Source organism: Oratosquilla oratoria, chromosome 14, assembly GCF_046742065.1.
Source record: "Oratosquilla oratoria isolate Oo_2021 chromosome 14, ASM4674206v1, whole genome shotgun sequence".
In the NCBI taxonomy this organism is placed as follows: domain Eukaryota; kingdom Metazoa; phylum Arthropoda; class Malacostraca; order Stomatopoda; family Squillidae; genus Oratosquilla; species Oratosquilla oratoria.
This window is the reverse complement of record NC_134790.1, coordinates 16,739,652-16,752,151: the sequence shown is the minus strand read 5'-3', so window position 1 is coordinate 16,752,151 and position 12,500 is coordinate 16,739,652. Positions and strand designations below refer to the sequence as shown.

Genomic DNA, 12,500 nt, shown 5'->3' with positions numbered 1-12,500 from the left:
AAATCAAATGTGATATTATGTCCAAGCAGCTTTTCGGTTAAGTCAACATTATCTTTGATATGAGAGTGGGAAATTGTCCCAACAAGAGGACTAAGAAGAGACACTAACCATTTTGACAACTTATATGTGCAAGACCCAATAGAACAAGTAATGGGCCTAACTGATTATTAACTTTATGAGTTTTAATTAGACCATACATATATGGAAGTGACGGAGATATAGTAACACATTTTTTTATCAGTTCGTCGTTACCTTTTAAAATTGTTTTAAGCTTCTTATTAAATTCACTATTAACATTTTCTAGAGGGTTCTTGCTCAATTTAACATATGTCTCTTCATCACTTAGTAATATTTCCATTTTTTCTAAGTAATCCTTTTTGTTCATGATGACTAAGCAATTACTTTTATCCGCCTTTGTGATGTGTAAATCTTTATCCTTCTTTAAATTATTAAAAGTAGTGAAGAAACGTTTAGGAACACTTGGAGGGCATGGCGTGGATAAAGCATGGTACACAAAACCCTTACAAATATTAATATCTTGATTTGAAACATCACTATACTTTTCCAAATTGCAAAAACTCTTAGCAATATCTACATAGTTCACCTGCTGTTTCTTGGCAACGAATTTCAAACCATATCCTAGAGCACATTTCGCGTCGTCACTCAAAGGTTTGTCCGATAAATTAAGAACAAAATTAGGGTTGGCGTCCTTATTCCAACCACTATTATTTATCAAATGTTTCAACTTCTTTTTAAGTTTAACATCTACTTTATGGCAAACGAACCTTAATTTAGCATATATGTAATCTAATAATTTCACTTTCCACTGGTTTGGAATAGAATTTTGAAAAACGCCTTTCTTTTCTTTTGTGATATAAAATGATTCCTTCACTTCAATCTTCATAATATCTATATGCTTTTGCAAAATAATCCTTTCAAAATCCTCAAAAGGTTTTTGGCGTAGACTCAACAATCGATTGTTGAGAATAGATTTGGGCATAACTTGTTCGTCTAAACAATTCTTCAGAAATTTAAGGCGAAGCTTCAATTTATGGGACTTGATCAGAGAAGAGCACAATGAAGAAACAATAGGTGTAAGTCCAGGAGAGTATGAAGAAAATTCTCGGAGATGGCGCGTGGTATCCATTATGCAAAGAAATCACAAAACACACGTGATAAACTATTTTTGCAGAAACCACCGGGAAATTGAAAAAACAGATACCGAACGTTTTCGTCTATTTAGACATTTTCAAAGGTACAAAAAAGCAATACAGAAAGAAACAATAAATACATAAGAAGACAAGGATACTCGGAGAGGTCCCATGTTACATTTTATCACACACAATTTTGTCAATAATAAAATTGTCCAATTTAAATAAACCCAAACTCAAGTTCATGTTATTTCCAAAATTTCTTTTTATAAAACAAGATTCAATAATATTTCTTTCTATAATATTATTACAAGAAGTAATTATTTTAGAATTTCCCCAGTCAATATTATGACCATAATCCCTTTGGTGGACAAATAATCCACTGGACACTTGCCCCGTTCTAATACTATATTTATGTTGGCCTATTCTTTTTTCTAAGCCTTTGCCTGTTTGGCCTATATAAATAAAATCACAATTTTTACATGGTATATTATAAATACATCCTTCTTTACTTCTTGTGGAATTTTTAATTAACAGACTCTTAATGTTGTTATTATTTTTGAATACTATCTGGATACCAAATTTTTCAAAAATGCTAGGAAGATGGATTAAATTTTCGTGGTACGGAATTGTTAGCATATTTTTACAATTAAATGGTTTGACCTGCGACGTATTAAGAAAACATTTCCTAGCTTTGTTTTTTGTTTGATCAATAAGATGTTTTGGATATTTCAAATTTTCTCCAATGTCATAAATGAATTGTATTTCTTGATCCAAGAACTCAGGGGAACAAATTCTATAAGCTCTCAGGAACATAGAAGAAAAAACTGACAGCTTGGATTTTTGACTGTGATACGAGTAAAAATGAATGTACGAGAGGACATTGGTCGGCTTCCTGTAAACGTCAAATTTAAAGTATCTTCCACATCGGTAAATATTCACATCTAAAAATGGTAACATATTATTTTCTTCAACCTCTACTGTGAATTTAATGGAATGCACCAAATTATTTAAATCTGACAAAAAAGTATCCAAATATTGATCATTAGGCCAAATGCATAATATGTCGTCAACATACCTGTACCAAACTGCATTAAATGGAAGAATGTTTGGTAATAACTCTCTTTCAAAAAACTCCATATACAAATTGCTAAGAATTGGAGACAGACAGTTCCCCATGGCCATACCAAATGTTTGAGTATAGAAGTTTCCATTAAATTCAAACTTAGAGTCTATTACACATAATTTGATTAAACTAATAATAGTATGAGCAGGGAGTGTAAAGTCATGTTTCTTTAATTCTTTTTCTAGAAATCCTAACAAATCTAAAACCGGGACTCGGGTGAATAAACTTTTAATATCGAAACTAACCAACTTAAAATCAAATGTGATATTATGTCCAAGCAGCTTTTCGGTTAAGTCAACATTATCTTTGATATGAGAGTGGGAAATTGTCCCAACAAGAGGACTAAGAAGAGACACTAACCATTTTGACAACTTATATGTGCAAGACCCAATAGAACAAGTAATGGGCCTAACTGGATTATTAACTTTATGAGTTTTAATTAGACCATACATATATGGAAGTGACGGAGATATAGTAACACATTTTTTTATCAGTTCGTCGTTACCTTTTAAAATTGTTTTAAGCTTCTTATTAAATTCACTATTAACATTTTCTAGAGGGTTCTTGCTCAATTTAACATATGTCTCTTCATCACTTAGTAATATTTCCATTTTTTCTAAGTAATCCTTTTTGTTCATGATGACTAAGCAATTACTTTTATCCGCCTTTGTGATGTGTAAATCTTTATCCTTCTTTAAATTATTAAAAGTAGTGAAGAAACGTTTAGGAACACTTGGAGGGCATGGCGTGGATAAAGCATGGTACACAAAACCCTTACAAATATTAATATCTTGATTTGAAACATCACTATACTTTTCCAAATTGCAAAAACTCTTAGCAATATCTACATAGTTCACCTGCTGATTATTGGCAACGAATTTCAAACCATATCCTAGAGCACATTTCGCGTCGTCACTCAAAGGTTTGTCCGATAAATTAAGAACAAAATTAGGGTTGGCGTCCTTATTCCAACCACTATTATTTATCAAATGTTTCAACTTCTTTTTAAGTTTAACATCTACTTTATGGCAAACGAACCTTAATTTAGCATATATGTAATCTAATAATTTCACTTTCCACTGGTTTGGAATAGAATTTTGAAAAACGCCTTTCTTTTCTTTTGTGATATAAAATGATTCCTTCACTTCAATCTTCATAATATCTATATGCTTTTGCAAAATAATCCTTTCAAAATCCTCAAAAGGTTTTTGGCGTAGACTCAACAATCGATTGTTGAGAATAGATTTGGGCATAACTTGTTCGTCTAAACAATTCTTCAGAAATTTAAGGCGAAGCTTCAATTTATGGGACTTGATCAGAGAAGAGCACAATGAAGAAACAATAGGTGTAAGTCCAGGAGAGTATGAAGAAAATTCTCGGAGATGGCGCGTGGTATCCATTATGCAAAGAAATCACAAAACACACGTGATAAACTATTTTTGCAGAAACCACCGGGAAATTGAAAAAACAGATACCGAACGTTTTTGTCTATTTAGACATTTTCAAAGGTACAAAAAAGCAATACAGAAAGAAACAATAAATACATAAGAAGACAAGGATACTCGGAGAGGTCCCATGTTACATTTTATCACACACAATTTTGTCAATAATAAAATTGTCCAATTTAAATAAACCCAAACTCAAGTTCATGTTATTTCCAAAATTTCTTTTTATAAAACAAGATTCAATAATATTTCTTTCTATAATATTATTACAAGAAGTAATTATTTTAGAATTTCCCCAGTCAATATTATGACCATAATCCCTTTGGTGGACAAATAATCCACTGGACACTTGCCCCGTTCTAATACTATATTTATGTTGGCCTATTCTTTTTTCTAAGCCTTTGCCTGTTTGGCCTATATAAATAAAATCACAATTTTTACATGGTATATTATAAATACATCCTTCTTTACTTCTTGGGGAATTTTTAATTAACAGACTCTTAATGTTGTTATTATTTTTGAATACAATCTGGATACCAAATTTTTCAAAAATGCTAGGAAGATGGATTAAATTTTCGTGGTACGGAATTGTTAGCATATTTTTACAATTAAATGGTTTGACCTGCGACGTATTAAGAAAACATTTCCTAGCTTTGTTTTTTGTTTGATCAATAAGATGTTTTGGATATTTCAAATTTTCTCCAATGTCATAAATGAATTGTATTTCTTGATCCAAGAACTCAGGGGAACAAATTCTATAAGCTCTCAGGAACATAGAAGAAAAAACTGACAGCTTGGATTTTTGACTGTGATACGAGTAAAAATGAATGTACGAGAGGACATTGGTCGGCTTCCTGTAAACGTCAAATTTAAAGTATCTTCCACATCGGTAAATATTCACATCTAAAAATGGTAACATATTATTTTCTTCAACCTCTACTGTGAATTTAATGGAATGCACCAAATTATTTAAATCTGACAAAAAAGTATCCAAATATTGATCATTAGGCCAAATGCATAATATGTCGTCAACATACCTGTACCAAACTGCCCATGGTATGCCCATGGGGAACTGTCTGTCTCCAATTCTTAGCAATTTGTATATGGAGTTTTTTGAAAGAGAGTTATTACCAAACATTCTTCCGATTAATGCAGTTTGGTACAGGTATGTTGACGACATATTATGCATTTGGCCTAATGATCAATATTTGGATACTTTTTTGTCAGATTTAAATAATTTGGTGCATTCCATTAAATTCACAGTAGAGGTTGAAGAAAATAATATGTTACCCATTTTTAGATGTAAATATTTACCGATGTGGAAGATACTTTAAATTTGACGTTTACAGGAAGCCGACCAATGTCCTCTCGTACATTCATTTTTACTCGTATCACAGTCAAAAATCCAAGCTGTCAGTTTTTTCTTCTATGTTCCTGAGAGCTTATAGAATTTGTTCCCCTGAGTTCTTGGATCAAGAAATACAATTCATTTATGACATTGGAGAAAATTTGAAATATCCAAAACATCTTATTGATCAAACAAAAAACAAAGCTAGGAAATGTTTTCTTAATACGTCGCAGGTCAAACCATTTAATTGTAAAAATATGCTAACAATTCCGTACCACGAAAATTTAATCCATCTTCCTAGCATTTTTGAAAAATTTGGTATCCAGATTGTATTCAAAAATAATAACAACATTAAGAGTCTGTTAATTAAAAATTCCCCAAGAAGTAAAGAAGGATGTATTTATAATATACCATGTAAAAATTGTGATTTTATTTATATAGGCCAAACAGGCAAAGGCTTAGAAAAAAGAATAGGCCAACATAAATATAGTATTAGAACGGGGCAAGTGTCCAGTGGATTATTTGTCCACCAAAGGGATTATGGTCATAATATTGACTGGGGAAATTCTAAAATAATTACTTCTTGTAATAATATTATAGAAAGAAATATTATTGAATCTTGTTTTATAAAAAGAAATTTTGGAAATAACATGAACTTGAGTTTGGGTTTATTTAAATTGGACAATTTTATTATTGACAAAATTGTGTGTGATAAAATGTAACATGGACCTCTCCGAGTATCCTTGTCTTCTTATGTATTTATTGTTTCTTTCTGTATTGCTTTTTTGTACCTTTGAAAATGTCTAAATAGACGAAAACGTTCGGTATCTGTTTTTTCAATTTCCCGGTGGTTTCTGCAAAAATAGTTTATCACGTGTGTTTTGTGATTTCTTTGCATATATATATATGTGTCTGTGTTTGTGCGTGCGTGCGTAAGTGTGTGTGTGTGTGCGTGTGTGTGTGTGGTTGGTTATATGACAATTTATATATATATATATATATATATATATATATATATATACAGTATATATATATATTCATCTTACCAACCACATAAACTTTTTCCATTTTAATTCCTTGCAAACACGGTCGAGACTAACAGGAGCTCAATGGAAGCATATTCGGAAGCTGATACGCTGTCGGGCTGATGACTGGTACCTAGCCGATACGTAACAAATGAACAGTGATTTAACCAGTTACGCCATCAAGAAGGATATAAGTTGAGTATAATTTCTTATTCATGTATGCTCAAGTTTCATACATATACACTAATTTGATACTTACACCCCCGCACCCCTATGATTAGCCTTTGATAGTATGTACACAAGTGGGATAGTATTACAACACGCACTGAATGGTCCCAAGTAAATGTATTTTCCATCTTATCAACCTCATTAACTTTTCCATTTCAATTCGTTGCAAACACGATCGAGACCAGGAGCTCGATGGAAGCATATTCAGAAACTGATACGCTGTCGGGCTGAGGACTCGAACCCAGCCAATATATGTTGAGTACAGTTTCTTGTATATGTATGTATATCCCTCGTGGTAGCGCAACTGGTTAAGTTACTGTCCATTTGTTATGTATTGGCTAGGTTCGAGTCCTCAGCCCGAAGGCGTCTCAGTTTCCAAATATGCTTCCATCGAGGTCCTGTTGGTCTCGATCGTGATTGCATGGAATTAAAATGGAAAAAAGTAATGAGGTTGATAAGAGGAAAATTTATATATTGAGGACCATTCAGTGTGTGTTGTAATACTATCCCACTTGTGTATGCACTGTGCTACCGTACTAAAAATGGCTAATCATAGAGGGAATGCATTTAATTTTTTTTTTTTCTTTTTAGTTCGCCAAACCTCAACAAACCAAGAATAGGAGACTTACCTCTCTTTTACGTCTTGGCCTCAACAGCCAGCCTCAATTCCAAGGGATCTGGAAGAGAGAGAAGAAGAAAAGAGGAGTCAAATGCAGCGTCGCAACAAACGAGGTCGACAGTCAATGAATTTGCACTTCTCTGCTATTCTCGCCTCGGACCTGAGAGGGTCTCCAGGCCCGTTAAGATAACCCGCATATCGGGGAAGAAGGAAAAATCCAGTTAATGCCTCTGATTACAAGTCGGCGGGTTTGCGGTGAAGAGTAACCCGGCCACAACCACCCCAACCACAACCATCACAACCACAACCACCACCAAACTCACCTCTCCCATCATCTACACTTGTCACCCTAAACGCCAATTCTACTTTCACCTTAACTAGCATTTTAATCAGGTTTTGCAACCTCGTTGTGTCTTTGCACCCAAGGTTTGCGTCGAGTCAGGTCATGGACACACACACACACACACACACACACACACACACACACACACACACACACACACACACACACACACACACACACACACACACACACACACACACACACACACGCATACACACACACTCGATGGCGCGGTGGAAGCAATCGCGGCCGCCACTACGGCGGTCCAGGTTCGAATCCCGCCCAGGGCTGTAATAATTTCAGTATCGCTGCGCTGCGAGTTGTTACTCTAACTCTCGTGGGCGGGTAATTGTGTATGTGTGTGTGTGTGTGTGTAAGGTCACAACATTACCCATAGGTTGGTCATATATGAGCTCTGATCTCTCATCCAGGAGGGAAGTAGCTGTCGATCACGAGTCCAACACGTGATCCAAGACCATGGTGAATCACACACACACACTAATTCAGAGATTTGAGTTCGAATCCCGCTCAGGGCCGAAAAGCATTAATGCGGTACAAGCCAGAGCTCCAATTCTGGCGGGAAAGGTGTGTATGTGTGTGTGTGTGTGTGTGTGTGTGTGTGTGTGTGTGTGTGTGTGTGTGTGTGTGTGTGCGCACGCATGTATGTGTGAATCCACATCATTTCCCATATATCCATATGATTTACGGAATTCTCATCCAGGAAGGTAACAGCTGTCGATCACGAGTCCAACACGTGGTCCAAGACCATAGTGAACCCCTTCCACCATCTCTCTCTCTCTCACACACACACACACACACACACACACACACACACACACACACACACACACACACACACACACACACACACACACACACACACACACACGAACATACACGAATTTAAGAGCAAACTAGACACTGCGAGATACAAAGACGGGACACCACGAACATAGCTCCCCTTCCCGTAAGATACAGCTAGGTAAATATAACTAGGTAAATGCACACACGCACACACACACACACACACACACACACACACACACACACACACACACACACACACACACACACACACACACACACACACACACACACATACACACACACACACACCGAGCGTTGTGGTAAAGTCTCGTAAACACCTGCTCTCTTCAGGATGCGGACGCATTCCCACCTGCTGGGGAGCAGAGGGCAACCCCCCAGCAGGTTGAGCATATCCTGTGTTCCTAAGGATCAACCATAGAACCACTGAGAAGGTGATAGTCGCCCAGAGCATTTGGAGTTCAAAACAAATTAAGAATTTTAAGTGAACTAAGGAAGAAGAAGGAAAAGGGTAGATGTAGATTGGGCTGATATGCACACACAGACACACACGCACACGCACAGACACACACACGCACACACACACACACACACACACACACACACACACACACACACACACACACACACACACACACACACACACACACACACACACACACACACACACACACACACACACACTAAGACGCATCTATCATTTTTATATGTTCATGTTTTATGTATTTGTATAGTGCACAATCACTTCAGCATCATAATAATTATAGGTAGTCATTTATTATGTACCCTCTATGTTAATCCCTCTAACCTTAATATGTGTATTTTCAGCCTTCGGTTGCCGTGTTTTCAATAAACCGTTTATTATTATCATTATTATTATTTTTATTATTATTATTATTATTATCATTATTTTTATTATTATTATTATTATTATTATTATTATTATTATTATTATTATTATTATTATTATTATCATTATTATTATTACACACACATACACACACACGTGTCACGTGATACCAGACCGTCTATCACGACCCCACGTGTAACACCTGCCACACCTGTCACAAGGGAAAGAATATCACTTGACCGATTGCGTTACGTTTATCACGCAGCACGTCACTATAAAGCGTAACACGTCGGATTGCGTCACACCTCACGTTGTGACGTCATGGTCACATGGGAAGCGGGAACGGGACGTGTGAGATGGGAACTGGATAAAAGGTGATGAATTGGTTACTGGGAACAGCTGTTTCCCCCCCCCCCCACTACTCGCCTCGCTGTGACAAAAGGAAGAGAGATAAGATTTTCTCAGGTATACTTCAGTCATCATCAAAAATAGAAAACGCGAACACACATAGAAACACACACACGCATATACATGCACCCGCACACACACACATGCATATACATGCACACGCACACACACACAGACACGCACACACACACACACACACACACACACACACACACACACACACACACACACACACACACACACACACACACACACACACACACACACACACACGTCACTACGGCGGTCCGGGTTTAAATCCCGTCCAAGGCTGAAGTAATTTCAATATCGCTGCGCTGCGAGTCGTTACTCCAACTCTCGTAGGCGGGGAAGTCGGGTGTGTGTGTGCGTGTAAGGTCACAGCATTACCCATAGATCGGTCATATATGAGCTCTGATCCCTCTTCCGGGAGGGGAATAGCTGTCGATTACAAGTCTAACACGTGATCCAAGACCATGGTGAATCAATCACACACACACACACACACACACACACACACACACACACACACACACACACACACACACACACACACACACACACACACACACACACACACACACACACACACACACACACACACACACAGGAAGTGGTGAGAGACCTACGCCAGGAGACCCTGAGTAGCTGCGGCCGAAGCCGTGACCTTTGAATTATTATGCACTTTAGGAACTGCTGGGGCAGGTAACAGTCACTGCTGGGTATAGGAAGGGAGTGCGGGAGTCGAACCCTTGACTAAGCGTATGCGAGAGCAGCACAGTTCACCCATCCAATATTGGGACAATAGGATAATATCGTAAAATCTTTTCGAATTCCTAATATTGTGTTCTCGATTTCTCTTTCTTTTGCATTCGTGAGAGCACTTGGAAGTTCAACTCTGTTTTTTCTAATTGTTCCAACTAAAGTAGTTTTCTTATTAAGGAGCTTTCGAGCCAATCCTAAACATATAGGCCTAAGAAAATTATCACAAGTTATATTTTCATGTTCTTTTACTAGGTCCTCTGTTACTCTTGAACCTTGATTTCTCTCTCTCTCTCTCTCTCTCTCTCTCTCTCTCTTTCTCCCTCTTTTACCGAGTCTTTTCCTGCGTAGATTTGCATTTTCCAGGTATAAGAAGTTTCACTGCCATATTGTTCAAGTTTTAATTCCATATTTCCTTCTTTTTGAAGGGATATATACCCGGAATGGGCAAACGAAAGTAATTATTCATCAACTGCCATGCATGAACATATTCATCCTGCAAATTCTGATTCCACATTTCAAATACTTCTTTTATGGGCTCCAGTATATCATCACTTCTATTTCTTAATCTTGCACTAGCATCATCAAAACCGCAACACTTATAAAATCTTTTGAAATCTTACCCGGATCATAATTTTGTTGAAGATTGGGTGGCCGTCTTTTTGACTCTATAATTGTGTGACATTTTATAAACACCATTAAGAATAATCACTCCAGTAAATTTCTTTAGTTCAGGATGATCTATGTCCTTCCATTTATCTTTGTAAACAACCTCACTTTCAACATTCGTCTATTTACGAATGACTTCAAGGAGATTCTATTGCACAAAAATAATAAAACATGTTTCAGTCCTATCACAAGACCTTTTAGCAAAACGGGGATGGTCCAAATGCTTGGAACACAATATTCCGAGATGAATACACTAAAGACCCACTGTTGGTTGAACTAAGAAAAGAAAGGAAATAACGATCTCCGTATATTTCGATCACTCGCTGTGATCTTCTTCAGCGGATCACAGCCAGTGATCAAAATATACGGAAATCGTTATTTCCTTTCTTTTCTTAATCCAATCAACAGTGGGTCTTTAATGTATTTATACAAATGTGTTACGACATTACTTGGCAGTGATTCTAAGATTTAGTTCTTCCCACAGCTTGGATAAGGGAATTAGAATGCCCAAGTTCTTGTTTGGTTCTAGAAACGTATTGTTCGTTCATAGATGGGCGGCTTGCTGATCATTGTTTTTTGAGTATCTTCATCATCTGATCACACAGAACCTGAATTGTCGAGCACATTGATAATTTTCAACATCGTCTTCACAGTAATAGGAGGAACCACTAATATCTTCTTCCCGTTCTTCATCTAATTTTAATCAACTTCGCGACATTTGGTAACCATTTTTTCAAGTCTAGGCATATTGGAAACCGCAACTGAACTATGTGAAACTTGACAGCAGACTAAGGGGAGATATTGCTCCTTTACATAATTAGTCAATAAACAAGTGCCACTCATTTGTGTTATATTAAAGTTCAAGGTCTTTCATAAAGACTGGACAGCATTAGTGAATAGCAGACCATCCTCAAGTGAGGAAATTTTCTTTGAAACACAGTAATGATCACAATAAAAAAAAAATTAAGGAAGTGCACTGGAAGTATGGGTGATACAATATGTTTTTTTAATCTTTTTGGATTTAGAATGCGGAAATACACAGAAAAGAGATGCCCACTCTCTAGCGATAGATTCTTTGTTGATCACTGAAATTATACTCCTTTGAAAGATGACGCAATACATTGTGCTTCATTACATAGAAATATTGCATCACACTATAACCCAGCAGATTGAAGATGATGACTAGTATAGTCCTTATGGTTTCTTGCAGTCTCCTTCATTCTTATGTTCTTATGATGCAATACTACACATACGTTACTGCAATGATTTTCATAATTTACTTTCTTTTATCTAAAATTCAGCAGATATATTAACACAATTTTATCTATTATCATGTCTGATAAATGTCTAGGAAAATAATATTTGCTAGTGCATTTGTGATTTTTAAAAGGAAAAGATTATTGTCCGAATTTGATCAGAAGGACAAATAGACTCATACGGTGATTAATGGATAAAATTGATATTTCTAGTTTTTATAAATATGCATGAAAATCGCTATTTTTCAAATATGAGAGAGGCAAAGAAAAAATAAAAGATATGAAAAATCAGCAAAATAAAAAGATATTAAAGGATAATGATAGTCCTAGTTAAAACAATACACGAATTCAAGTGTATTTATGATGACTGGGAAATATGGATATTTTCCAGTTTGGAATTAGAAGCTAGGGATGATAAATCAGAGAG

General features: G+C 36.2%; 1 protein-coding gene across 2 annotated transcripts in view; it reads right to left on the bottom strand.

The window, feature by feature from the left end:
* Positions 1-12,500, bottom strand: part of LOC143032741 (uncharacterized) — a 311,331-nt gene that overhangs the window by 196,358 nt on the left and 102,473 nt on the right. Inside the window, exon 2 of one of the 2 annotated variants that reach the window (XM_076197699.1) lies at positions 6,953-7,000. The exons of the other annotated variant lie outside the window; for it this stretch is intronic. The gene's annotated coding sequence lies outside the window, so the exon portion shown is untranslated. The remainder of the gene's footprint in view (positions 1-6,952; positions 7,001-12,500) is intronic. 2 annotated transcript variants of the gene reach the window in all.